Source organism: Cervus canadensis, chromosome 3 (genome assembly GCF_019320065.1).
Source record: "Cervus canadensis isolate Bull #8, Minnesota chromosome 3, ASM1932006v1, whole genome shotgun sequence".
NCBI lineage: Eukaryota > Metazoa > Chordata > Mammalia > Artiodactyla > Cervidae > Cervus > Cervus canadensis.
Genome location: NC_057388.1, coordinates 25,938,009 through 25,947,509, shown reverse-complemented (window position 1 = coordinate 25,947,509; position 9,501 = coordinate 25,938,009). Strand labels below are relative to the sequence as shown.

The following is a 9,501-nucleotide window of genomic DNA, read 5'->3' as shown; positions in this document are numbered from 1 at the left end:
ACCTCAAAGGACCATGGAGAAGAATAGCATCATATCCACAGAACATAATCATAAATCCAGGTAGGTAATACAGAGACTACAATTTGAAACCTGCAGAGATAGAGAAATAAAACGAGACAGTACTTTTATGGGAAAAAAATGTAGGGAGACTTGAGAATAGTTCTATTGATGTAGCAGTTGGTGGGTGTGGCAACTTACTTTTAAAGATCCTCTAAGTTAATGCATGTGGGTGAGCCAGCATGGCTCTAAAAGAGGGAAACAGGATAGGCTCAAATTTTGACCTGAAAAATATGTGATATCCTGAGGAAATGTATTAAAAGAAGTCTAAGAAGAGAAGAGCAAAAGTGTGTAACAAACAACTTTCCCAGATAAAATGTCTGATATAATTACCACTTGGATGGGATGAGGGGAAACTTGTTTTGAAAATTGGAATTTCATCGTGGCATGGACCAACACTTGTGAGAGTGCTCTGGAGGGTCATCATCTTTCAGGACCCACAGAGATAATGACAGTAATGGCTTCCACCAAGATGATGGTTTTCTCCATTCATGATACTAACCAATATGGAGATTCCATAATCCTCAAATGATAGCCATAAGAAGCCACAAAGAGGTTAAAGACAGTGGTAGGATAACCAGAAAACTCTGCCCAAGGATGGTTGGTGAGTCAAGAAGCAGGAAAATGATTAGGGAGCCTTTCACTTCAAAGTTGTTAGTTCGGATACAGCCAGCATTTTTAAGCTTAACTAAATCACTTAAATTTAGAAGAGATAATATAGGACAGAAATAAATCTAAATGATACCCTTGGTATCTTTACTTTAAAAAAGTTATTTAATGAAAATATCTAGTGAGTTCAATACACTGATCTTCACTGAAGAAAAAAGTGATAAAAAGCTTTCAAACAAAATGCAAATAAAATTAAAGGTGTATATTTTACATAAAGACTCTGAAAATTGTTGAGGAAATATTCAGTTGGACTCTGCAAGTTGCTGATATCAGAAAGATTACAACATGAGTTAATGGAAAGCACTGTAAGTTGATAATCAAACCCTTGGGCTCTGACCTGTGTTTGATGTTGATGTAAGCATTTGTGATCTCAATTTTTAAAACATTTGGCAAATGGAAAAATGAGAGAATCTTCTGTATAAGGTTGTGGTATTAAATGAAATAATACATGCAGAGCACTTCACACAGAGTATTCAATAAGTTTGTTATTTATTTATTTGGCTGTATTGTGTCTTAGTTGCAGCACACAAGCTCTTCCATCTTCATCATGGCATGCCGGATCTTTAGTTGCAGAATTCTGAATCTTCAGTTCTGTCGTGCGAACTCTTAGTTGCAGCATGTGGGACCTAATTCCCTGAACAGGAATAGAACGCAGGCTCCTCCATTGGAAGCACTGAGTTTAGCCACTGGACTACCAGGGAAGTCTCAACATTTTATTATTATTGTTGTTGTTGTTGTTGTCTTGAAGAAGTCCACAGTCTAATGAGAGATAATTATCATGTGTAATTCAGATTACAGCTTTCGAAATCCTACTTATGTAATGCCTACAACTTGAAAGATACTAATGAAGGCACTGGGGAATTCAGCTGAGAATCAAAAAAAGATAAAATCCTGTCCTCATGGTATAAGTTGGTTTGGACCCTTCAGGAGCAGATGCTGAGGCCTGTCTGAGGATGAAAGAGGTTAATGTGTGTGTATGTGAGGGTGTAAGAAGTGTGGTGTAATGCCTGTGAAATCAAAGGACAGAGGAAGCAGAACTGTCAAGAAAGCTTTGAGACTGTGTGTATGACACTGGTGAAAGGAAAGAGGTGAGGAAGCAGAACTGGGCAGAGAGAGCACTAGACTGTGACGCATGTGTGACAGGTCTCGGTCAATACAGTGGGAGTTGCAGCGCAAAGGGAGACGATCAGCTAACTGCACTCCTCAGAGCTGAATATGTTCTGTCTAGAAGGGGAATCTGAGCGGTGCATCTCCGTGGATACCACATTTCACTCTGGGCCACATGGATTCACCTCTCCCTACATGTGGTAGGTGGTGGCTCCTCCAGAGTGCCAGTTTTTCTTTTCTTTCTTAAATAATTAGTTATTTGGTTGTGATGAGTCTCAGTTACAGCGTGTGAACTCTTAATTGCTTGTATCCCGAACTATATTGTATGGGATCTAGTTCCCTGACCAGCAATTGAACCCTTGATGTGAGCATTGGACCCCTGCATTGGATGCATAGAGTCTTAGCCACTGGATCACCAGGGAAGTCCCTAGTTGATCTCTTTTTGAGCATAAATTTGGAACAGAGAGATAAGTAGAACCAATGATAATTCTGTCACTGCAGTTCTTATGGTTGCAACTGTTACTCTTTTCCTTACTTTTCTACTCTCCATTATCAATTCCTCCCATCCTCAGCTATCATCTCTGCTAGCCTTGGAGGTTTATCTAGTGACATAACTCAAACTCTCTTTCCAGGAGTCTGAGTCTGGTAATCTCATTTTTCTCACTCAAAATTAGATAAGGGGTTGCCAAGAGGTACCAAAGGCTGTCACCTTGATTCCATATATTTTCCTCCTGCTCCTCAAAGGAGAGTGACTCCTCTTCCTATCTGTTGATCCCTGAGCACTCAGAAGGTCCATATGGCACCAAAGCTTGCAGTTCAGTAAGACCTTTGCTGTCTTTGAAGTGCAACAACTCAAAGTATTGCATGCTAATTTTGGTTTCCAAATTTTTCTGCTCTCCCACGGATGGAGATAAGAAGTTCTTGCCTTCACATTACATTTTATGTCATGTGTAACCTGCTTGAATTTTTTATTATTCTTTTTTTCACTGCAACATCTTTGCAACTTAATAATCAGTCAATTTCTTTGTCCTTCAGTGTGTTTCATCCTTCATAGTTATGAAAAGTATGCATCATTATCCTACCCAGGGTAATTCCTTCCACTAGAATATCCTTCCTACTCTCCACCAGTGAGTTTTCGCACCACTTTTTACAGGAACTATGTCTCACATACTACTCGGGATGGCAAGCGATCCACTCCTCAGATTCCAATCCCACTTACCAGGTGTTCAGAACACTCTTAGCGACTGCCTTTCTAGATCCTCTAGAAAGGTGATCCTGAAATTGAGTTCAAAGTGCAAGAGGGTGGTGGTTGTTGTTGTTGGGTTTTGGAGAAGGAGGGTAGTAACTCCTATGAAATATAAAGGGGGAAAATCAAAATGGTTCTGAGAAAAACTTTAGGCCATAATACTGATCTGTGTGTGTGTGCTAAGTCACTTACAGTTGTGTCTGACTCTGTGTGACCCCCATGGACTGTAGCCTGCCAGGCTTCTCTGTCCATGGGATTCTCCAGGCAAGAGTACTGGAGTGGGTTGCCATGCCCTTCTCCAGGGGATTTTCCCAACCCCGGGATCAAACCTGTGTCTCTACATCTCTTGCATTGGCAGGTGGGTTCTTTACCATGAGCGCTACCCAGGAAGCCCACTGATCTGACATCTATGAAAAGAGAAGAGGAATGAGGGCTGCACAAGAAGAACTTCAAACTATGACGTAGAGCTGACAAAAGCTCAGCAAACACAATAGGGAGTTCTGAAACAAATAATTGTCTATTGAAGAAGTCCCTCATTGGGCAGAAATGGCCAAGCCCTAGTATTCCTTAAATGCTGAGGCAGGGCAGAAAGAGTATGGCCTCAGCTCGAATGCTACAGTGGATCCCTAAGGCATTGCTTTTGGATGATGTTGGCTAATTGCAATCCCTACAGTTGAAAGAGAAATCTAAGCAGTTCATTTCTATGGTTGCCACTTGGAGTTCATATTCTAATGAGGGAAACGGAAAATAAAACAAGTGACAAAGAAGATATATACTGTGTCAGATATTTTGTGTACAATGGACACAGGTAAAACAAGGTGAGAAGGTTAGAGAGTACAACTTGGGGCAAGGGGGCGGGTACTCGTTTATATAGGGGGGTCAGGGAGCGCTTCTTGATGAGCTGGCATTACCCAGTGACCTGAAGGAAGAGATGGGGTGAGCTATGCAGATGTCTGAGAGAAGAGGATTGCAGTCAGAGGCAACAGAAATGCATAGGCACTGAGGCAGATTGTGTGTCTGGATGTTTGAGGAGCAGCAAAGAGACTGGTATAGCTAACAGTGTGAGGGAAGGGGGAAATAACAAAAGATGAGTTCTTATAGGCGTTGGGCTGAGACAATAGTATATCCTGTAAAATAATGCCTTTTAAGACACAGTGATGACTTTTACCCTGAGAGAGATAGAACATTACTCAGTGTCTCCACTTGACTGGCTAATAAATACATTAAATTTAAGATGTTCAAAGCTCATCCCCTGATCTTCACCCTCCCCCAGATCTGCTTTTCCCGGAGTCTTTTTCATTTCAGTTACCACAGCACTTTTAGTTGTTCCGGTTAAAATCTTGGGTTCACCCTTGACTCTCTTCTTTCCTTCATATTCCACATACAGTCCTTCAGCAAATCCTGTTGAATTTTATTCAGAATATATCCTGAATATAGCGACTGCACATTGGAGTGACCACTACTAACCTGGGCTATTACGAGAATCTCTGATCAGGTCTCCCAGTTTCCTTCTTGTTCCCTGTAGAATTTATCCTCAACAAATTATCCAAAGGGCTATTCTTTTAAACAGTAAGGAAATCTTGAAAGGCTCTATCAGATACCCACTTTACTCAAAGTAGAAGCAAAGGTCCTTAAATAATTAAAAAGGTCCTACATGATCCAGCCCTTCCTCATACTACCACGCTGACCTCATCTACTTTTCTTCCTTCCCTAGATTCTGTCTAGTGGCCTCTGGGATGTTCCTCCAATACCCTAGGCACCCTTCTACCTTATTGTCTGAAATGTCAGTTCTCTCACTTAAGTACCTGCCTAGTACCTTCAAGTATTTATACACTTACCACCCTCAACACAGTAAAGAAAATTTTTTGCATTTCCTATCTTGTTCACTGATGTATTCCAGATCCTTAGATCAGTACCACAAGGATCAGGCACATCTCAGGCTTTCAATAAAATTTTTTTGGAAAACATTGTATATAAATTTAGTATACAGTAAGGTTTAGCATACAATAAATTGACAGATTATAATTTGTATGTACTGATTCAATTAGTACATCTGTATATATTAATATATTTAATTTCATTTTCTTAGTAAGTAGGAGTGTCTTAGAATATATCACATTGAACCAACTTAAATTGCCCACATTTTTAGATAGGTTAAAAATTGTTTGACTTCTGTCAGTTACATATGTTTCAACTTAATACTAATATTTCCTCATATCATAAATGAATACTACAGTGGAAAAAACTGAAAATATATTAAATTGCAAAGCTACCCATATAGTGTTAATCTCCAAATATACAGAACTTATGGACTTAAGGATGAGTGTCAAACTCCTAACATTTCTTACAAAGGAAAGTCACTATTAAAAATAATGTGTAAAAATACAGTATAGGAAATGGGGGAAAAAGGAAATTATTTGGGGGTAGTATTTTATAGCATCCTGAGGGATATTTTTGCCTTCACACCTCTCTAATTTTCCACATGTTTTTCAAAAAGAAGTGAAGAAGTTGGAGAGCGTTCAAACAACAACCAATGTAAGAACTAGTATAATCAAAAATCTGGAAAATAGATTTATTCCAATGACTAACTGAAATGGAATTGCTTCCTACGAAGTGGAACAACCTGAGGGAAAAAATAATAACTGATTTTAAGCAGTCTTTATATATATTTTTAAAATAGAGATATCTATCATTTAATAAAGCATGCTACTATAATAAAGAGATCTGAGATACACTGAAAGTGTATTTTTTTCTCACCTATCAATCTATATTTCAGAGGTTCAGCTCTACTTCACTGAATCATTTGAAGTCCCAGTTTTCTGTTGCTTTGCCATCTTCTAGGTCAGGAGTCAGCAAACTACAGCCTGAGAATCAAATTCTACTTTTGTAAATAAAATTCTACTAGACCTCAGCTACCCCATTCATTTACATGTTATCTATGGTGGTTTTCACCCTATAATGGTAGAGTTAAGTAGTATGACAGAGATCACCAAAGCCTAAAATATATACTATCTGGCCTTCTAGAGAAAAAGTTTCCCAACCTCTGTCATAGGGTGATGTTCTTGTCTGTATGGCCAACACTAGTTCATGATCAAAGCACCCTATTCTAGGCTGTGGGAAGAAGGCAAAGGGCCAAGTAGTAAGCAAAGGTTTCGAGAGACCAACGTGAACTTGGACATATCACTTCTCATGTATCCTGTTGGCATAAATTTAGTGGAGCTCAGCTGAAATATGTGTATATGGGTCTTTTACTAAAAGGAAAATGGTTACATATATACTGGAGAACAGTGAGTAGTTTCTGCCACAGCAATCTATGGCAAAAAAAAAAGGGGGTTTGTAGGTAGAAATAAGGATGGAAAGAATAAGCCTCTTGAAACAGCTGCACTCTTCACTGAATGAATGAATTTTTACAATGAGAAGCAATTCACAAAGTAGAAGCCAACTCTGTCTGGGACCTTTGCCTCCTCCTTACTTATTGCTGGTTAAATGTAATTCTCCCAGAGCCTGGTAATACTAATATTGTAAAGAGCAGACCATCAGCAGAGCATGTGTTTTCAGGGACTAGAGAGAAGCCCTTAGTCACGGTGGTGGTGACTTTAATGTGGTATGGATGCTTCCCTGTCAGCCTATTCGGATTACTCTATAGCACCTCAGTATACTTTCCAAGACAGTAGCTACAGATTCCGTTGCTTTGGGAGTACTTTTACTCAGCACACATATGCACACATAAGCAAGGTATGTGCTCAAAAGTCTTAGATTCACTTATATTTCTGAATGTCTTATCGTACCAAGTGTCCATATTAGGAGCCTCAGGGAATTTGGAAATAGACTTATTAAATAGAATGAGGATCAGCAAATCGAGGTTCAAGGGATAAATCCAACCCACTGTCAAATATTGTACATGAAGTTTTCATGTTAGATCCATGAATCAAGGCAAACTGAAAGTGGTCAAACAGGAGAGGGCAAGAGTGAACATCGACATTCTCGGAATCAGCTAACTAAATTGGACTGGAATGGGTGAATTTAATTCAGATGACCATTTTATCTACTATTGCAGGCAGGAATCCCTTAGAAGAAATGGAGTAGACATCACAGTCAACAGAAGAGTCCAAAAAGCAGTACTTGGATCCAATCTCAAAAATGACAGAATGATCTCTGTTCAATTCCAAGGCAAACCATTCAATATCACGGTAATCCAAGTCTACACCCCGACCAGTAATGCTGAAGAAGCTCAACTTGAATGGTTCTATGAAGACCTATAAGACATTTCAGAACTAACACCCAAAAAAGATGTCCTTTCATTATAGGGTACTGGAATGCAAAAGTAGGAAACACCTGAAGTAACAGGCAAATTTGGCCTTGGAGTACAGAATGAAGCAGGGCAAAGGCTAATACAGTTTTGGCAAGAGAACACACTGGTCATAGAAAACACCATCATCCAACAACACAAGAGAAGACTCTACACATGGACATCACCAGATGGCCAACACCGAAATCAGATTGATTATATTCTTTGCAGCCAAAGATGGAGAAGCTCTATACGGTCAGCAAAAACAAGACTGGGAGCTGACTATGGCTCAGATCATGAACTCCTTATTGCCAAATTCAAACTTAAAATTGAAGAAAGTGGGGAAAACCACTAGACCATTCAGGTATGACCTAAATCAAATCCCTTACGATTATACAGTTGAAGTAAGAAATAGATTTAAGGGACTAGATCTGATAGACAGAGTGCCTGATGAACTATGGACAGTGGTTCGTGACATTATACAGGAGACAGGGATCAAGACCATCCCCAGGAAGAAGAAATGCAAAAAAAGCAAAATGGCTGTCCGAGGAGGCGTTACATATAGCTATGAAACGAAGAGAAGTGAAAAGCTAAGGAGAAAAGGAAAGATATTCCCATTTGAATGCAGAGTTCCAAAGAATAGCAAGGAGAGATAAGAAAGCCTTTCTCAGCAATCAATGCAAAGAAATAGAGGAAAACAATAGAATGGGAAAGACTGGAGATCTCTTCAAGAAAATCAGAGATACCAAGGGAACATTTCACGCAAAGATGGGTTCAATAAAGGACAGAAATGGTATGGACCTAACAGAAGCAGAAGATATTAAGAAGAGGTGGAAAGGATACACAGAAGAATTGTACAGAAAATATCTTCATGACCATTAATCACAATGCTGTGATCACTCACCTAGAGCCAGACATCCTGGAATGTGAAGTCAAGTGGGCCTTAGGAAGCATCGCTATGAACAAAGCTAGTGAAGGTGATGGAATTCCAGCCAAGCTATTTCAAATCCTGAAAGATGATGCTGTGAAAGTGCTGCACTCAATATGCCAGCAAATTTGGAAAACTCAGCAGTGGCCCCAGGACTGGAAAAGGTCAGTTTTCATTCCAATCCCAAAGAAAGGCAATGCCAAAGAATGCTCAAACTACTGCACAATTGAACTCATCTCACATGCTAGTAAAGTAATGCTCAAAATTCTCCAAGTCAGGCTTCAGCAATACGTGAACCATGAACTTCCAGATGTTCAAGCTGGTTTTAGAAAAGGCAGAGGAACCAGAGATCAAATTGCCAACATCTGCTGGATCATTGAAAAAGCAAGAGAGTTCCAGAAAAACATCTATTTCTGCTTTATTGACTATGCCAAAGCCTTTGACTATGTGGATCACAATAAACTGTGGAAAATTCTGAAAGAGATGGGTCACCTGACCTGCCTCTTGAGAAACCTATATGCAAGTCAGGAAGCAACAGTTAGAACTGGACATGGAACAACAGACTGGTTCCAAATAGGAAAATGGGTATGTCAAGGCTGTATATTGTCACCCTGCTTATTTAACTTGTATGCAGAGTACATCATGAGAAATGCTGGGATGGAAGAAGCACAAGCTGGAATCAAAAATGCTGGGAGAAATAACAATAACCTCAGATATGCAGATGACACCACCGTTATGGCAGAAAGTGAAGAAGAACTAAAGAGCCTCTTGATGAAAGTGAAAGAGGAGAGTGAAAAAGCTGGCTTAAAGCTCAACATTCAGAAAACTAAGATCATGGCATCCGGTCCCATCACTTCATGGCAAATAGATGAGGAAACAGTGGAAACAGTGGCTGACTTTATTTTTCTGGGCTCGAAAATCACTGCAGATTGTGATTACAGCCATGAAATTAAAAGACACTTACTCCTTGGAAGGAAAGTTATGACCAACCTAGACAGCATATTAAAAAGCAGAGACATTACTTCATCAACAAAGGTCCAGCTAGTCAAGGCTATGGTTTTTCCAGTGGTCATGTCTGGTTGTGAGAGTTGGACAATAAAGAAAGCTGAGCACTGAAGAATTGATGCTTTTGAACTGTGGTGTTGGAGAAGACTCTTGAGAGTCCCTTGGACTGCAAGGAGATCCAACCAGTCCATCCTAAAGGAG

At 39.6% G+C, this 9,501-nt stretch overlaps 1 long non-coding RNA gene across 1 annotated transcript; it reads right to left on the bottom strand.

The window, feature by feature from the left end:
* Positions 1-1,204: 1,204 nt before the first annotated feature.
* On the bottom strand, positions 1,205-5,917 carry LOC122437773. Its single transcript, XR_006268401.1, has 3 exons — positions 5,837-5,917; positions 4,389-4,480; positions 1,205-1,485 (listed from the first exon to the last, which is right to left on the bottom strand). It is a non-coding gene; the product is annotated as an uncharacterized LOC122437773 (long non-coding RNA).
* Positions 5,918-9,501: the final 3,584 nt, after the last annotated feature.